General features: G+C 43.4%; 1 long non-coding RNA gene across 1 annotated transcript in view; it reads left to right on the top strand.

Annotated features, from left to right (window-relative positions):
* The window catches only part of LOC109552146 (uncharacterized), a 289,767-nt gene that overhangs the window by 103,915 nt on the left and 167,184 nt on the right, over window positions 1-18,668 (top strand). Inside the window, exon 2 of the long non-coding RNA XR_012330157.1 lies at window positions 6,633-6,840. This is a non-coding gene — a long non-coding RNA (uncharacterized lncRNA). The remainder of the gene's footprint in view (window positions 1-6,632; window positions 6,841-18,668) is intronic.

Genomic DNA, 18,668 nt, shown 5'->3' with positions numbered 1-18,668 from the left:
TTATAATAATTGACATGGTATTAATTCAGACTCTTATCATTTCTTACCTGAATTGTGCTCACAGCTTCTTAACTAGTTTCCCTTTCTTGTCTAGTGTGATTGCCACAGGGCTACCAAGGGATTGTTCTGAAAAGGAAACCCATGTGTGACAGCCCCTCAGCTTCACATCCTTTGGAGCGTGCTGTTGTTCCCAGGGTACAGTCTAACTTCAGGTGAGCCATCAGGGCCTGCGTTCAGTGCTCTTTACTTTTATCTCGTCATCCTTCCCCTCTTCATCCTTTGCTCTAACTTGACAGAAACTGCCTGGAGCCCCCTGAGGAAGCCTTCCCCCCAGGTCTGTGTGTGCACCATTCCACCCGTCAGGAACACTTTGCCTTTTCTTTTCTCCCTGACTTATCCTCCTAGTCCTTCAAGACTCAACCGTATAGTCACCTTCTCCCAGACGGTGGACCGGGTCTCAGAAACCCCTTCTGAGTCCCTCTCTAAAGGAACCTGGAAATACGATTGCTTGTTCTAGGTCTGCCTCTCCCCTGGGATCAGAGGGCACACGTAGACAGCAGGCTCGAGAGCCAGGCAGCCTGTGTTTGAAGTTCAGCCCTTCCACTTACTAGTGTGTTAACCACTCTGTGCCGTTTCCTCACCTAGGAAGCCGGGATGATAAGGGTACCTATCTCCTAGGGGTGTTGTGAGGATTGCATGTGTGGAATTCATGAAATGGTGCCTGACAATATGTGCTGTACAAGTATTAGCGATTACTCTTAGTAGTAGTGATGACAGTAACAGATGTAAAGTAATCTAGAAAAGAGCCTGGCACATAGTAACTCTTAATATAATTGCTAGTGATGATGATGATGATGATGATGATGATGATGATGGGGGCAGGGGAGAGGAGGAGCTCCGCAGGGCAAGGTGGGCTCAGGAGACTTGCAGTGAACTCAGAATACACAGGTGTGAGGTGTCATTGAGACATGGCACTAGGAGGTTCAGTGGTGACGCCTCAAGTGACGTAAGGCAGTGATTCCTTGTAATTCTGGCTTGGATACCTAGAATCTCAGCTCAGGATCGTTAGTGCCACTTTGCTTTTGCCATAGAGATGCTGCTTGGCAGGCAGCAGAGTTCGAGATCTGTTTCCGATGTGGCAGCAACAAATGGGGTTCACAGTTGACTGGTTGGCCTTGGCAGTGACTGAGAGAGTCAATATTTAAAAAGCAATTTTTTTCCCCTCTGGCAAGAGGTGCTGTCAGCGTTGGAAGGCGGAAGGCCTCATAGGCCAGGTGAAACCTTCTCTTTGTGATATGGAAGATGTCCTCGATGTACAGTCACTAAAAGAATTAAACCCCAGGACTCTGCCATTTCCCGTTTTGCTCTGGAGCTCACCAAGCTGTTCTGGAACTTGGGATGTCTGAGTACATGATCTTCAAAAGGGGAAGACCCAGCCTTGCCAGGGGTTATTTACAGAACTCTTTACAGGTGAAGTTGTTTTTTGTTTTCTTGTCATAGCTTCCATTATCTCTTTAAAAGGATGATGATAAATGTTACTTCTACGTGTGAGGCTCTTTGCACCTTCCTTAGAAGGGCATATACTGGAGAGCTCGTGGCTTCATTTCATTAAGGTTGAAGGCTTGGGAACTCCCTGGTGGTCCAGTGGTTAGGACTTGGCGCTTTCACTGCCGGGACCCAGGCTCAACCCAGGTTTAATCTCCGGTTGGGGAGCTAAGATCTGTTTGTTACTAGTTAATCCCGAGAGAGCAATGCTGGGCCCTCAGTGTCCACTTGTGTTTTAAAGAAGAGTATTTTTTTTGCATTTGGTGTGCTGATGAGTTGGTGAGTTACTTAAAGAGATGTATTCAAAAGAGGGAGCAGAAAGCCAAGGGTGGGGAGTGCAAAAGCCAGTTGCCACTTAGGGTAGATTCTAACCAGCGATGGAGAAAAGAGCAGCAGTACTATTACCCATACCTAGTCCTTCCACAGACTGGCCATGCGTGTGACATGCTTGTCAGTAGGCATTGCTCTGGTAACCTGGGTACAGGAGCACACCCCAAAGGGGCCCCAAGGATTCTTCTCAAGAGTTGCCACGAACGGATTTTCAAAACTCAAAGCATGCCCACACATTTTGAAATAAACCAAATACTAATACAGCTCCCTAACTGCTTCTGGCTAAGATCATCAGACTACACAAAACAAGGAATTTATTAGATGCCTTGTACAACATGTGTGTTTAAAAACTTGATGGGGGGACTTCCCTGGCGGTCCAGTGGTGAAGACTCTGTGCTTCCAATGCAGTGGGTGTGGGTTCGATCCCTGGTCGGGGAACTAAGGTCCCACATGCCACATGGTGAGACCAAAAAACAAAACAAAACAAAAAACTTGAGGGTGGAGGCTGGAAATATATTCAGGAAGGAATCATTTGACCTTTGAGTCCCTGAGGTATTGAAAAGATGCTGAACGAACAGCAGGGAGTTCAAAAAAAAAAGATGGTAAGAAACATTTCTTGGTAATATTCTGACCTAGCGTTCGTCCATACAGGACTTCCAGCAGCCACAAAGGAAGCTCAGCCTCTGTTTTCCTCAATATGGAATTATAATTTTAGTTGGCTGCTTTTGCTCTAGAGTCCACAATTTTCATCATTTGACCGCTTCTCTGGAGAGCTTCTTGTGTGCAGAACACTAGCTACTGTGAATGTGAGAGAAGAGTGTGTGCACGGCATGTGTGCAGCGTGTAATGTGACCCCTTTATTGTCTGGCCCAATGTTTCTCTTTTTTTCATATTGTTTCACAATTGGGGCAGACTTGGGAGGGGCAATAGAACCCTTGTTACATTTTAATCCAGTTGTGAAATGTTAGAAAAATACATCAAAAGGTTTATGTGGAAGCATGAAACCTGTGAAATCTTTCGGTAAAACCCACTTCTGTGGACTGCTCTTAAGATGGAGTGGATAGGCTGACAACGTCGAATCTGAGGGTCGGGGATGTACGTTGGGAATGGACCACCCAAAATAGCATCCTCACCCCAAACTAAACAAAACTAATATATTCTGTGTGTCTGAGTTTGGTTTCCCATCTTCCTCAAAGGTTTCTAGCTGACCAAAATCAGAGCTGATGAACAACTGAGTCACGTTAAAATAGTCGTCAACTGACGCTGAAAATCTGAACTGTGATCGTGTCTTCTCAGATGATGGTGAACTCAGTTATATCGAATGATCAGGGAATGAGGTTCTTCTTCTTTTGACACCAAAATGTGTTGCCAACTAGCAAACAATGAAATTGCAACAAGAGACACTAGCAAGTTCTGTTCATGATCAGGTACATTAGAATTTTCTAGGTCATAAGGCTATCATTGTGGACTTTGATTCTAGTAAATCTGGAAATGGTGTCGGCTAGAGATTCCTACTGTTAGAATATGAGATAAAGTAGCTTTTACTGTTATGAATGAAAATTCTCCTATTGACCATGTGCATAGATGGCATGAAAAAAACACTAAGAGGGACAACCCCAGGAATTTTCTGGCAGTCCAGTGGTTTGGACTCTGCGCTTTCACTGCCGAGGGCCCGGCTTCGATCCCTGTTTGGGGAACTAAGATCCCACAAGCCGTGCGCTGCAGCAAAATAAATAAATAAGACAGCCGCAACATTGTTGCCATTTGTGTTTTACATGAAGCCAAAGCACACATCATTGTGTGCTGGCCCCGCTGCCTTGAATTATCACTCAGGCTCTTAATAACAGTGCTTTACATGGTTGGACACTTCCTGTGTGTCAGGCACTATATTAGGAATTTTACATACATTATCTCACTGAATCTTCTTAATAGCCTTAAGAGGCAGATACCATTATCATCTCCATGTTACTGAGGAGAACCTTGACACAAGGTCAAGTCAGACAGCTGATTTTAAACCCAGGTCCATCTGAGTCCAAAGTGACCGTTTTTGGTTTGAACACAGAACGCATATGCCAGGAGCCCTAATGCAAGTCCCTAGATGTACTAATATTCCCACGGAATTTCATGGTCAGTCTGAGTATACACATTATGAACCAATGGCTCTTCTCTCAGATTAGATATTTACCCTCAAAGCCTGGGAAGAGTCAGGATCTGCTTGGTGCCCTGACACCATATCTCTTCTCTCCCCGTGTGTGGGTGGAGTCCTTTGTCTTCTCCGGCTCCAGCCTCAGAGAGGAGGTGAGCGTGGACTTGCATCAGCTGCCACTGGGTTAGTCTGTCCCAACCTGGTGCCTGGACCAATCTCACTGTCAGGCCTCACCTTGTCCAGTGGTTTGGTAAATGGGTACCTGCTCTATGATGGGGCCCTGGTACCTGCTCAGGGACTTTTCGTAAGTGTCACTGGCACACATTGTTGTGCTCTGCCTGCCCGTCTGGGCACCCTCTTTTTCTCCTTTCTGTTGCTAATGCTTACCTGGACTCCCCTCCATTTCCTATGACTATCCTTCCCTTCTAGTTTCTGCCTTTTTGATGGCATCCATTCCCATGGCATGTTTTGTACTCCCTAGTACCTGCCTGGCTTGGGCATAGCCAGCTTCCGGCCTCAGCTCTTTGAATGTCCACTTTCTGTCATGTACCCTCTGTACCCAGCCATGCCGTTACACAAGAAGAGGTACGGGTACCACGTAAATGGTAATAATGATTTACCACCATGTTATTTCCATCACCAGGCACAGCGTCCGGCATTTAGTAGGCGCTTATTAAATAGTTACTGAATGTCTAAGACACGGCATCCATTGTTTGCTTGGCACTCGCTAGTTTTATATATATGTGTGTCTCATTTTATCTCTTTCTTAGTTGAAGTGTCATTTATGTACATTAAAATGCACACATCTTAAGTGCAGAAATGGATGAATTTTGACACCTGTGTAACCAATACTCTAATTAAGATATAGAAAAACTTCTATCACCCCCCAAAAGTTCTCTTATGTACTTCCCAGTTAATGCCTGAATTCAGCCCAGAAGCAGCCACAGTTCTGATTCCTTGAGGTATGGTCTGGTTTTGCCTATTATTGAACTACGTGTGGTGGAACCATAGAGAATACTTACTCTCTTTTGTGGCCGGCTTCTCTCATTAAACAAAATGTTTTAAAAATCTTCCCTTTAATGTCCATTCTTAAAACGATCTTTGTGAGGTATATATGGTAGTGCCCATTTTACGGATGAGAAACTGTCTCAGGATATTGAGGAACCTGCCCAAGGCTGCAACCAGTAGGTACCCCAACCAAGATTTGAATCCATCTGTCTCTGACTCCGAAGCTGAGGCGCTGCCACTTGAAACATACAGAGCACAACTGCACACAGTTCTGAGGAAGCCCTTGCATAGGCCCCAGATTCAGCATACAACCAAAATCCCGTGTTCAAAAGGATCTGAAAGCTTTTTTCTCCCTTTTTATGCAAGCACGCCAAAACCAACAGAGTTTTCCTGATGGTTGTTTTTCCTGTAAGGTTGTACTCCCCAGTAAGGGCCGTTGTCAGCCACATGAAGATGATCTGGAGTTCATGTGGAAATGATGGGATGTAGCAGCCAGGTGTTCTGTCTTTAAAATGAGGAAGAGACCTTGGCATACAGAAATCGTCCCTCTTGGCACTAATCCTGTGCCCGCATTTGCTCCATTGACAGCCTTTACTAAATGCTTTCTGATTGGATTTGAGCTCCAGAGAGAGGGAAGGGAAATAAAAGACACGATCATGGTCCTTGAGGAAATATGGGGAGGGTGGATGACAAAAGAGAGGGATGTACAGAAATGCAAGTAACAGAAACATGGGCACATGTATACATGCCGATAGTAGGTATGTACTTGAAGGGATTCCTGATGTGACTGAGTTGAGCAGTTTGTGCGTGTGTGTGTGTGTGTCCTGAGTCTGTGGGGCAGGGGAGTGGGGTGGGAGTGAGGCTGCTGGTCAATGACATTTTCATAGAGGGAGGAAAAGGGTTCTATAATCATTCAAGACCACTTGGAGTGCTGTTTCCACAGTGAGGCTGCTTAGGTTAAAATCCCAGCCTGGCTACTATCTGGCTGTGTAATTTGGGGAAGTTACAGGATCTCCCTAAGCCTCAATTTTCTCATCTAAAAAAACAGAGATTCTGGGAGTGACCTCATAGTACTAGGAACTCTTTGTTATCACATTTAGAACTTTCGCCAACTCTTGCATGCTCAATCAGTGTTATCATACCCATTTTTCACTGTTTTTTTTTTTAAATTTATTTTTGGCTGCATTAGGTCTTCGTTGCTGCGCGGGGTTTCTCTAGTTGCGGTGAGCATGGGCTACTCTTTGTTGTGGTGTGTGGGCTTCTCATTGCAGTGACTTCTCTTGTTGTGGAGCATGGGCTCTAGGCATGCAGGCTTCAGTAGTTGTGGCTCACGGGCTCAGTAGTTGTGGCTCACAGGCTTAGTTGCTCCGCGGCATGTGGGATCTTCCGGGACCAGGGTTCGAACCTGTGTCCCCTGCACTGGCAGGCAGATTCTTAACCACTGTGCCACCAGGGAAGTCCCCCCATTTTTCACTATTGTTAAAGCTGAGGGTTAGAGAGGTAAGTGATTTGTCCAACATCACAAGGTAACAAATGGCATACTCAGCAATCCAGTTAGGTCTGTGAAATTCTAAGCGCAATCTTATCCTCCTTTATCTCCTAGAAAGCCTCGTAAGCTGTGCATCACATCTTGTAAGGAGTTATGAGGCATGAATGACAGAAAGGAATGACAGTAACAATAGCAATTGCTCTCAATTGAGCTTGCTGGATGATGACAGCTGTGCCAGGCCCTTCCCACGCAGCCTCTCTGATCCTACAAGGCGGACGTCATACATCCCCTTTTTGCAGAACAGGAAACGGACTCAGGGAAGGTAAGTAAGTCTCCTAGCATTACCCAGATGATAGGGGGCAGAGCCAGGAATTTTGTGTGTGAAGAAATGGGGATTGCTCTTAGGACATATCTGGATGGACACGAGAGGTAAGAAACTCAGCTAAAGACCCATCCCACGGTTCAGGAGATGTGATTGGGGTGCATAATTGTGAGGATGCACACGATGAAATGAGACAACTTGGCCACTAATTCCAATGCCGCTCTGCTCCCTCCCATTTTAACTGATCTGTCATAATAGTCAGCAGGCACCAATTCCAGTTCTGAAACGTATTGGCTGCGCAGCCTTGCACAAATTACGTTACTTCTGAGAGTTCCCTTACTGGTTAGGACATGTGGACAAAATATGCCTATCCCACAGAATTGTCAGGGAAATTAATTACCGTATGTAACATATGTCACCGTGCATAACACCTGACAGACCCTCCATAGATGATGGCCATGACTATCACACACAACATCCTCACTTCACGAGCACAGCAGAGAAAAGAGTTGGGATGGATCACAGCTTATCAGCAGGGGAGCTGTAACTACCATTGGTGTCAGGGGAGCGTTGGAGAGGAGGAATGTTTGAAGAGGGTTCACATTGGGCAGGGATGGGAAGATCATGGGTGTCATTCTGGATACAGAAGAAGAAGGTTAGAACTGACAGTTGGCAGTAGAGATTGGGGGAATTTATTTGCATACGTGTAGCAATCAAAACCATGGATGGGTTATTTGCAGGAATAAGTTAAAGTAAGATAGGATGCTCAGGGCAAGTAGCATCTGGCCAGTAGTAAGTAGTGGAGAATGTGTATTTGTGTGTAGGCGTGTGCGCATGCGTGTGCATATGCACACACGTGCCTGCTTGCTTATGTGGGTAAGAGGGGGTTATGTTTCTTATAATAAATGCTGTAGAACAAGCACTGGCACTTCAGATCAAGGACATTTTCCTCTTTCTAATAGCTCTAAATAATTGCTACAGAACAGGCGAATAAAGTAAGATAAATTTTGCATTTAGCATATGTGGAAATATTATGAATAGTTGCAGACTCAATTCGCTTTGATGCCCTTTGACGATCTGATAATTTTTGCAAAGATGTACTTAAAATGCTGTTTCATGCAAAGTTCAGATTTTTTCCCCTTGTTTAAAAAAATACACGACATCATTAATTTGCAGGCCTGTATATTAATTTTGCTGAGAGCACCGTTTATTTCTCCTTCCTTCCACTTTGTTTAAAGTCAGTTGTTGACAACTCTCCCGTGTGTCAGACTCTCACCGCCAATAATTGCTTAAGGACTCCTAACTTCTACAAATGTTGGTTCCAGCTCCAAACCCCATGCTAGCCCTAGAAGAAAAGAAAAGAGAGAAAGGGGAAGAAAGAACTTCTTCTGATGAATTTTTGATTTTCCTTCTTAACAAAGAAATGTCTGAGATTCAAAGCAATAGCTTAAAGTGATATTATAAAATAGAATATGGAGTGCACTGTTCTGAATGACTCTTTGCTTTTAATGTGGGGCTGAAAAATTGTCAGCGCCTTTTTTGATTAGATGGGGTTCTTTTTTTTTGTTCTTGATCTAAGAATCGAGGAGAAAAACATGCTACTTGCATTTGAATATGGCATGAGCCGAGCTGTAATGTATTGGAGATAAAGTAATAGCAGCAACGCCTTAAGGCAGCACCTGTATCTCCGGGTCAGTGCCATATCTCTTCAGATCGCAACGGCGCCACTCTTTCTGCGGCTGCTTTATTAGGCCTAATTAGGCGGGCTGTCACTTTTATTGGTGATGGGAAAGGAAGATAAGTAGATCACTTGTGTCATCTATCTCTATCCGGACGTGTCTAAAAAGTCTAAAGTGATTGCTGTAGGCCACAAATAGATACCACAGAGGGAGAGGGAATGGGAACAAAAAAAAATAATAATAACAGCCAGAACAGTAATAAAAAAAGAAAAGGAAAAAAACCTCTAGAAATGCCTTACCTTTGGCACTGCTGTGTATAATTTCAAACCCACAGAGAAGAGTCCGTGAAACATCCTGGAAGCCCTTTTGTTCTGAGGGAGAAGGTTATCTCATGGATTTTCCGATAGCTGGATGGAGGGGGTAGGGGGAAATGCTTCCAGCTTAGGAGTGTAGGAGCAGGTTCTCCAGAAGTTGGTCCAAGTTGTAACAAGAGCCTCACGTAGTGTGCAGGAGAGCAGTAAAGGGTCCCATTAATGTAGGAGAATCCCACAGCTGCGTGTGTGCGTGTGTCTAGTGATTGTGATAGTGGCAGGGAGGGGATTTCTGAAAGTTTTAATAGTGGGATTCTATATGGGAATAAATATTTCCTTTCATTTGCCTGTCAGAATGGTGCCAATAAAGGTAAGTAGCCCGGAGGACGTGGGTAATGTTCTCTTCAGCCATGGTCACCTGCCCGCGGGTGTCAGAAAATGGATTCTTCTCTTCTCAGAAGGATTCCCTCCCCCAGTGGGTATTTCTGATAATGACTGGCAAATCCAGTTCTTTCCAAATATTAGCTCCATGCCGACTCACCACTCTGGTTGTGGGGTGAACCCTCGCTGCTGGCCCTTGATTATACCCTGTTGATTATGGCTCCCGAGTGGAATCCCTTTGCCTAGTCACATCTCCAATGTGAGATCATAAATTATACCTTGGAGCCCTATTTTGTACTTTTCGTCTATCCATGTCATGTCTAGAACCAGGCTAAGTATGTATTACGGGCTTGAAAAATAGTGATTTCATTAGTGTCTTAACTCCTGTGACTGAGTGCATTTTCCAGTGTGAAATGAGAACTTTAATTTGCTGTGTTATACAGAAAACGATGAGTCCCGCATAAAATGATTTAAAAATATTTAGTGGTGTTTACACAACAGCAGGATGTTTGAACCAACTCGGTCTGAATTTCTGCTCCTCACTTGGACGTTTATTATATATATTATCAAATATATGGATAGACCAGATGGAATTTAATTCTAGAAGTCTTTATTCTATTCTGGGAAGACAGAAAATATCATAATCAGGAAGCTGCATTGGGGAGGCAAGTTCATGTCAGTTGATGCTAGTCAATGTGTTGGTAAACTTCATCATGTTTTCATGTTGCTTTAAATCGTCCACATAGTAACTCCAGTTCATAGCACTCACCATTTGCCAGGAACTTTGCTAAGTGCTTTACATACATATGTTCATTTTAGATTGATCAAACCCTCTGGAGTAAATAGTAGCCATTTTGCAGGTGAGTAAACTGAGGCTGTGAGCAATGAAAAACTTTCCCAAGTCCACATGGTGTGTAAATGAAAGAGCTGGAATTTTGTTTGTTTTTAAAGCCTGCACTCTTTACCGCTGTTAGCCTCACTTTCCTACTTCTGTATATTGCTTAAGAGAATGTTTTGCTTCTTTGAGAAAAAAAATTGTCAACTCATAGCCTCAAAATTTTCGGAACAACTTTTACCACTGATTTTTGCTGAGTTGATTGAAATACCTTTATACCCTCTGCATAATGAAGTCTAAACTCCCTAGCCTGGCACGTGTGGCTTTCACTTTCCACCCCTCCATCTGCTCTGTACTTCCTTGCTCTGCTCATCACTCTCTCAGTCCCCAGGCTCTTTTGTGATACTGAGTCTTTCCCCAGGCTTTGTGCACTTAGCAACCTCAGAGTCCCCCTCTTGGGACCCAAATCAATCCTGCTTGGTGGGGCCTCCAGAAGGGTATGGTGAACAGAAACATTTCTGCAGATGGCTTGGGATGGGCTGCCCACCCATGTCCCTGTGTCTGGTAGTGGCATTCTCTGCAACTAGGGAGTGAGCTTCAGGGGACAAAAAGCCTCCAGGATGGAGGCAGGTGGTGGCCTTCAGTTGCAGACACTCACAGGCGGGCAGTGTAATTTCCCCAAGTAAAGATGCCCGAATCTCAGAAGAGTCCATAGGGCCTGAGTATAAGAAGAAAGCTGACTCCATGGGAGGGAGCTAGTTGTGTATATTTAAAATTTGGGGTAAATCCCTGTCTGGCCTTTTCAATGAGAAGCATCATCCTTGTGCACGCCTGACACATGCACAGGATCCTGCTCATTGTGGCTGCCCAGGTACCTCAACAAACGCTCGAGTGTTTCTCCCTCTCCTTCTCTCCTCCTTTTCCCCTACTTCTTTATCCTCCCATTTCCCCTGTAATTAGTAATAATTATAATGACATTTGAAAATTTACAAAGCACTTTCACGTACATCGTTCCATCTGCCTAACAAGCATGTGAGGTGTATCGGTATTTTATCTCAGTTTTAGAGGTGAGTAAATTGTGGTCCAGAGAAGTTAAATTATTTGTTTCCAATCACAAGGTTGGTAGGTTATGGAGTTGGGATTTGAACTAAGAGTCTTCACCTCTAAATCCTAGGAGCTTATTGTTTGTTTTTATAAAATATTGTGATGTCGGTATTTCATTCGAGGCTATGTTTCAGTTTGTAGCATCGTTCTGGGAAGTTAAAGATTTTGCTTCACAAACTCTCTTAGAGCACCTCGGTTGGCTGCTGTTGATAAAATGCCATGTTATATGCCTATATGATATCATAACTTGCCGGTATCATTTTACTCCCCCCTTGCTTTATAATCCTCTCCTTGTGTTGGTCTCCCAAGGCCTGTGAGTAACCTTCGGGCAGAGTTTATCACACATCACGCCTGGTGTATTACGTATCATCAGGCCCAAGCACACAGGCCTGGAGCAGAATAACTGTCTGATCAAAGTTTGTTAAATGAGTGAATAATGAATAATGAAAACTAACATGTGATGAATGCTTACTATTACTAGCCATTTTGCTTGACACTTGATACACAGTTACTCATTCATTTCAGTTAATGACCACAAAAACCCTATGAGGCTTGCACTCTTATGATTCCCATTTTACAGCTTAGAAAACAGGCTTGGAGAGGTCGAGTAACTTGCCAAGGGTTATGTAGCAACCAGGAAACGGTGGAGCTAGGGTGTGAGGCCAGGTCAGAGGCTGCCCACCTACACCGAGATTCTGCTGCCCGTCTAGTGAATGAGTAACGTCTGCACCAAGGGATGTGCTAAGAGGGAGGCATCAGAAGATGTGAGTCTCACCTCTGCAAGGCTCGAGTGCAGCACTTAGCTTCTCAGTTTCTTCATCTGTAAACCAGGTGATAATCTGTATTCACAGGTTGGTTGTGAGGCTCCAGCTCTGTGATGGCTGGGAGGCTTTGTAATTCTAGTGAATTCTCTAGATATTTGTCAGCTGTGTTACTGCTGTGGTTGTCACAAGGCTGACAGCAGTCCCTGCGGTGAGCCACAGGTCTCCTGTGTCCTGCTCAGGGTTGGCCCTCCAAGAGGCTCCCCAGGCCTGGACTGAGTCCAGCAGGGGGCCAGTGCCCCCTGGGTTCCTCAGGTAGCTGCCAACGGCTGTTTCTAATTGTCCTTTAGCCTCTGGGCGAGTCAGCACATTTCATCTTTATTGTTTCACAAGAAAAAAAAAAAAACCCTCTGTTGAACTTTGGGTGAATTAGTCTGAATTCTTGGCATTTTTTGCCTTTTGCAGGAAAAGTAGCTTAGTCACACCCTTCTCCAGTTCCTCACCTCCATTCTTTATTTCTTTTTCTTTTTTGCTGCTCATGGACAGAGATGAGAAGCTCATGTAACAATTTGAGAATTAGCTCTTTGGTGCATGAACTACTGCTTCAGTCTCCTTGTGGACAGAAGGATTTTTCAGGCTTCTTGTACAATATAGTGTGAAGGTTAAGCTTGTGAGCTCTGGGGTCAGATTTGCTTGGGTTCAAATCCCAGCTCTGCAACTTAACTATTGTGTAGGGCTCACTAAGCCACTTTAGCTCCTTCCTCTGAGCCTCAGTTTCCCCCTCTATAAAAAGGGGGTAATAGGGCTTCCCTGGTGGCGCAGTGGTTGAGAGTCTGCCTGCCGATGCAGGGGACACGGGTTCGTGCCCCGGTCAGGGAAGATCCCACATGCCGCGGAGCGGCTGGGCCCGTGAGCCATGGACGCTGAACCTGCGCGTCCGGAGCCTGTGCTCCGCAACGGGAGAAGCCACAACAGTGAGAGGCCCACGTACCACAAAAAATAAAAAATAAAAAAAGGCGGTAATAACACTAGTTATCTCCTGGGGTTCTTGTGAAACCTACATGAATTAATGCATGTGGAAAACTCAGAACTGTGCCTGGTACCTCATGAATACTCAAAAAAGTTTGTTATTTAAAAAATACACCATTGTTTTAAATTATACCTCATAGATAGATCTAAGCTTTGAGTACTTTGCAAAAGTTTTGAAGGAGCAGTAAAATTTCATCAAGCTGATTTTTATATGATGCCCAAACCTCTGGTTGAATAGAGAGAAATTGACCACTGTTTGCTTTTATATGTAAAATCCTGAGCATTTGGAGACTTCAAAATGGTCACATCATTTCATAAAAGTGTTCACCTTTTTTCAGTGTTAGCCAACATGTAGAATCAGCTCTGGGTCTTTGGTCTGGCTGTGGGTGTCTCTTCAGCCCAGGGTCACCACACCTGGATGTGTTGTGGTCATTGGTGAGGTGTGACCCAAAGAATTGATCATTATTGATAAGGTACTCAAAGTTGTGAATGTTTTTTAAATGTATTATTTTGACAACTTAGAGTAGATTCAGTAATATTTCTAACACTCCTCTGTGAGGTTTCTTGAGTGGGTGAGGTGGGCCAAGTTAACATTAGCTCCCTGAGACCTGCTTAAACGCTTCAACACTTGCCTGGGAATTTTGTGGTGCTTTACTTGCCAACAGCATTATGGGGGGAATATTTGAATCTGGGTATGCACACGAGTTCAAGTTTTATATGTTAATTATCATTCCCCAGTATTTCCCAGTATAGGACATTTGAAAACTACGGGCTCAGTATGATCTCCCACGTAATTTAGGAATTTTTTTTACAGCAGTGGTTTTTAAACTGTGATCCTTGGAGCCCTGTGGGGCTGCCTGAAGACCCTTGAGGGTTAAAACTGAATGGAGTTCTACGTCCTCTACTTCAACCACAGCAGTGCTATTTCACTTGTATTATATTTTGGGATTTCACATGAGATTTTCAAAAAAATACACTAATGTTTTCTGAAAACACTGTTAGTAGCCTCCACGGTAGACCGTCATTCAGCCTCTCTTTGAGGGTCCCTACTTTGTAAGCTACCCTATTCATTGCATGCCTGCACAGTTCTGCTCGGAAGTTCTCATGAGGGCCCTGAACCTGCTTCGTTATATTTTTACCCCCTTGTCCTTGGTTTGTCTCCTGACACAACACAGAGCAGGTTGGCAGCACATGACCCTAAATAGTTTCAGAATTAATACAACTGGAAAGTGGCCCGCAGGGTCATAGAGTTGTCATTTTAGAGACACGAGATGGGGTCTCACACTATTGGAGAATGGTGATGAGAGCCGATCTCTGCTGGGAAGTCAGCCACCCATCATCAACATCTTCATCATTTCCCCTCTTCGTTATATGTGCAACAATTCTCCTGAAATGATTAAGAAAAAAATTACCTTGTTTCCTCATAAAGAGTGGTCCTGAAAAACACAATAATTCCTACTTCTGTTGATGAAAGAGAAGAAGAGACAATCACGTCATGCGAAGTGACGGTCACAAGAGTTTTTGTGGTAGGACCACTCCAGAGTTTCCAGACTGTATGCTTTGTGTGATCCCGGGAATATTTGTGTTTACGTGGAATTACAGTTACAGCCCAACAACTTCTGCTAATGCTCAGTAAGAGCAAGGAGAACTCGTTATGTTAGCTTTTCCATTATTCAGAAAATGATCTAATTGTATTAATGATTTTTTTGAATTTCCATATAATCATATTCACATTAGTTTTTACTTCTTGGATTAAAGGGGGAAAAAGCCACTGCTAAAATGCTCAAATATTGTTCTGAATTAACGGCTCCTCCGTCCAATTAGTGAGCATTATTGTTGCGATACATTCATACTCACACAGCACATCAGAGACGGCATGAAAACACTCCCGTGGACAAGCAAACATGAAAAAAATGAAAACAACAGAGTTCCAGAACAGTTTCATTTTTTTACATTAAAATAAACCCCAAGGCTGATTTCCTAATTTCCACTTGCTCGGCGGTTCTCGGTAGTAACAACACTGCAAAGAGAAGGGCTGTTGATGGGCTTCCCCTTCCTTTTAAAAACTCTGTTGCAAAGCAGGGCTGTGTTGTAGCCGCTGTTTGAGTATCAAGCAGGCTAGCTTTGCTTGCTCCTTGCCAGCGCTCTTCAGGCAAGAGAACAGGCCACCACCTCGCAGAGGACGGGACTCACTGCCCACTGCAGGTGTTGGAACCTATTTGTGAAGCACATTTTAAAAAGAGATTCTGTATTTTAATGGTCAGTTAGTAGCTGGCTACCAACCGTCTACGCTCTCTGCCTGGGGACAGAAATGCCAGGCTTATTAAATATTCAGAAGTTGTTCATTACTATGGGGATCTGTGACAACAGCCTATCTGCATATTGAGAAAACAGCAAGTTTACATTCTTCAGAATAGCTGTTCCAGTTCTGGGGAGGACTAATGTTTGCCTGGCTAAAGATGCATAAAAATGCAAGCTCTGTCTTGGAGATCTGCTTTGTTGCTTTTTTTTTTTTTTTGAACATGAAAATTTGAAAAACCAAACTTGCTTATGGAGAGAAAATTCAAAACAAACAGACCTTTTGAAAAAATCCAGTTGTCTCATACTAGCTGTTTTGGAGGACGTGTCAAATGTTTGAAATACTTACATGTTGGTAGACTATAAGAAAAAGCATTTAATTAAAAGACTTCAGATTCCAAGTAACTGAGAAATTTCCTGGGATGTAGCTAAGTTGTAGGGAATAAAGTGATGAGATATTAGCTCTTTCCTTGAAATCATCTTAATAATTGGAACACTGTAATCACCCAGGGCTTAGTCAATGCCAGCTGCAAACTAGGAACCCAGGAACATAGAATCCATTTTACCTTCAAAGAGAGACTTTGTATACATCGATGTAGTTGCTAATTACCAATTAAATACCAAATCTAATGAAGAATATTACATAGGGTTAGACCAGTGGTCCATCCAGCCCCTTATTCAGTTTCTAACCATAATATGAATCATGATTGCCCAATAAGAAGCCCCTGAAAATATCTGGGATGTAACCCAGGTGTGCACAACTTTCCTTCATGATCAAGTATGGCTACATCACGAAAGAGTTTCTGTAAAGACTTGCCGAGTCTGCTTATATTTTAAAAGAGTGATTCAGTATGAGAGAGGATCAGTGCCATGTTTCTCTTGACTGTCATTAGTTTGCATTCTAACCAGACACATCAACTTCACTGTTTAGCCCGGCTTTCCGTGTACATAGGTATGAGGTATGAGGTGTGGTGAGACTGACGATCACAGCGATACTTCTTGGTACATCGTGAACCTTGCTCTTGTGTTCCCTCCTTCCTCCCCACTCCTGAGTCCTCTCTTCCTTTGGCTATTGCATATCTGAGTCTTTCTCTTTTAGATGTGTTAAATCAGATCAGTGGTCCTTCTGAGAGTTCGTTGATGGAAACTTGGACTCTACGACATCATCCTTAGAGATTAGAGATGTCCTCTAAACATCCCTAACCTCTGCTTGTTAGAACAGTCATAGGAAACAAAACTCTTTTTGAATTTGCATCTCCTGTTTCTCAGTGGATATGTGGTATGTTTCACATGCTTTTGCATCTATGACATTGGCCTTATCCTCTAGCTGATAACTCTTTTACCCCATTTTGGCTGCACTTGAAGAACATAGTGAATAAAAGTTTGGACTCTGATGTTTGACCATCGCAATGTACATCTTTTCTCCATAGCTTAGTGGTTCTGGAACCCTGGGCAAGCAAGTCACTTATCTGTGTCTCAGGATTTCAGTTATGCTATGAGGACAATAATAATATTAGTCTTATGGGATTGTGATGTGGAATAAATAAATAAATAACATCAGATACTTGGTGTCAATGCTTAGCTATAGTAAATGTTTAAATATGTTAGCCATGATTACTACCATTAAGGATTCAACAACATCAATGCTAATTGAACACCTTTTCTGGATAGGCACTGAGGATAAAGAGATAGTAAAACGCAGACATTATCTTGGAATAAACGCAGTCTAGTGGCGGAAATATGAGAGCAATTGCAATGCAGTGTGATGAAGTACTTTTGTAATGGCATGTTCATTAATTCTTGTTTGGTTCTTAAAACAGTGCTGTGAGATCTTAACCCCATTTTCAGATGAGGAATCCGGGGCCCAGGGAAGTGAAATGAAAAGCCTGCAGTCATGGGTTAGAGACACGTCTCTCTTTTAAGCCTCTTGCCTCCGATTTCACCTCTTGCATTTTGCACCAGGCCAACCTGCCTCATGGGCACACATTCCTGTATTGTTGTTGGTAATTTTGCATGAACCCTCTTGCCTCTTTCTGTCTCTCGTGACTTTCCATGCACTGTAGTCTCTGTTGATTCCGTTAGGGACCGTGGTCCTGGAAAAGAGCACTGGCAAGGAGTCAAGGTTACTATAGGCGTATTCCAGGTCTGTTAGGTTGCATACGTACTTACCTTGTGTCCTCACCTCTCTGGACCCTAGTTCCTCAGCTGCTTGACAAGGGTTTTGAGGAGCACAATGGTTTTCAGAAGGCGGGTTCTGGGGTGATGCCTCAGCTGCCATCTTGGGGAGTGAGACTCACCTTCTCTGTTAGAGGGCTCTGCTTTTACTTCTGTCAATATACTGGTGTTTCATGAAAGATTATGTTGGAAAAAAGGATTCTGCTTGCTTTACCGTTTAAAAGCCTGTGGACAAAATGACCTCTCAGATCTTAGTCTACAACTCTGTGATTCTAGTTGTTGGAAAAACAATGAGAAATCCTAGAAGGAGGAATGGTTGTGTAATATATACTCACACCTATTCAGTACCTTTGAAGAAGTGCTTGAAAGCAAACTACAAATGATTTTTAATAGCTAAATGGGTGGTTAATGAGGTTTCTTAAGATTATCTCTTATGTAAACAGAAACTTAATAGCTCTGTAAAATCAGTGTGGCCTGTAGTAGGGTGATTTTAGAGTTGAAGGACATGGGTTCAAGTTCTGGCTCCAGCATGTGTGGACATGACCTTCCCCAAGTCACTTTACTGCTCTCATCTTTGGTTTCCTTTGCTCAGCCAGCCTCAAGGGACTGTTAAGATGGGGATAACTAGAGTGAAAATGCTTACAGACCATTGCAGCTGTGAAAATGTTAATTTTCCTTTTATAATTGGTTTTAACATATCGATAAAGTTCCAATTACTATTGGTAAGGTTTTCAAATCCTGAATTTCACAGTTTCAGACATTTCTCTCCAGCATGCTCCCATGGCAGGGATGTCTCTGGAGTTTGTTCTGACAGGCTGGTCTTTAGTTAACAAAGAGAAGAGGGGCGTGTGTGTGTGTGTGTGTGGGTGGTTATTGTCATTGCTGTCCAGGCTGACAAATGGGTTTAGGTCCAGACTTCCCCCTACATTATTAATGAAAAATTTCCTGTCACCTGAGGCTAACCTAGTTCCTTTTACAAGTCTTTGGCGACTAACTATCTTGCTGCCATCGGAAGAGTAGTCTGCCAAGCAGAGAATCTCCTCCCTGCTCTTTCCCTTAAGAAACACTTGAGCATGTTGAGCACATGAGGGCCTCAAATTAGGTTTGAATAAAACACTGTGATAAATAAGTCAGTGTCTCCTCTACGCAGATTGCCACTTGTTTAGGGATTAAAGTATCGATTTTTGAATGTTGCTGAGATTCAGACATGGGTTAATTAAACATTTACATATATGTGCTGAACAGTATATTGCAT

The sequence above is a fragment of the Tursiops truncatus genome, chromosome 2 (assembly GCF_011762595.2).
Source record: "Tursiops truncatus isolate mTurTru1 chromosome 2, mTurTru1.mat.Y, whole genome shotgun sequence".
NCBI classification, from domain to species: Eukaryota; Metazoa; Chordata; class Mammalia; order Artiodactyla; family Delphinidae; genus Tursiops; species Tursiops truncatus.
Note: the sequence above shows the minus strand (reverse complement) of the source record. Positions and strands in the feature narration are given on the sequence as shown.